Genomic DNA, 862 nt, shown 5'->3' with positions numbered 1-862 from the left:
TAAAACTCTTCCAGAAACTCCAGCCCCATCAAAAAATGGGGAAAAGAGATGAACACAAACTTCCTCAGACATAGGAATAGCCAAGAGACTATGAAAAGAATTGCTCTGTATCATCATTTATCAGGGAAATGAAACAATAAGATGTAATCTCACACCAGAGACTGGCACACATCACAAAGAACAAGACAACCATCATTGGCATGGATACAGACAGGAAAATGGATCCTCATTCACTGCTGGTAGAAATGTAGATGGTTCAGTCTTCTTGGAAAACAATATAGACACATCTCAGAAAACTAGCAATTGACATTCCACGTGACCCAGCAATTCCACTTGTTGGCATCTACCTCAGGGACCTAAAAACACAATGCCTTCTGCACTCCTATATTCATTGCAACACTATTCACAATAGCCCAAATCTACAAACAACCCAAGTGCCCAAGAACAAATGACTGCACAAAGAAACTAGTACATACTGACAATGGAATATTACTCAGCTGTAAGAAAAGATGAAATAATGCAATAATGGAACTGGGGAGTATCATGCTAAGTGGAGTTAGCTGGGGAGAGGGAGACACAGAATGATCTCTTATATTCAGATATAAAGAAAAATAGTAGGAGAATAACAAATTCCCAAAAGCAATAGAAATGAAGAACAGGAGAAGTGGCCTTCAGTAGGAAGCCTGCCTAGGGGTGGGGTAGGCAGGCGAATAGGACAGAAATGAGAACACTAAGATGATGGTGGAGGGAGGTGATCACTCAAGGAGGTGGAGCCGGTGGTGAAGTGTCATCATGGAATCCTATCGGTAACAGGACAATAAGCCATGGTGCCTAAGATTCAATTAGAAAATGCTTTTTGGGG

The sequence above is a fragment of the Sorex fumeus genome, unplaced genomic scaffold (assembly GCF_029834395.1).
Source record: "Sorex fumeus unplaced genomic scaffold, SorFum_2.1 ptg000063l, whole genome shotgun sequence".
NCBI lineage: Eukaryota > Metazoa > Chordata > Mammalia > Eulipotyphla > Soricidae > Sorex > Sorex fumeus.
This window is presented reverse-complemented; position numbering follows the sequence as displayed.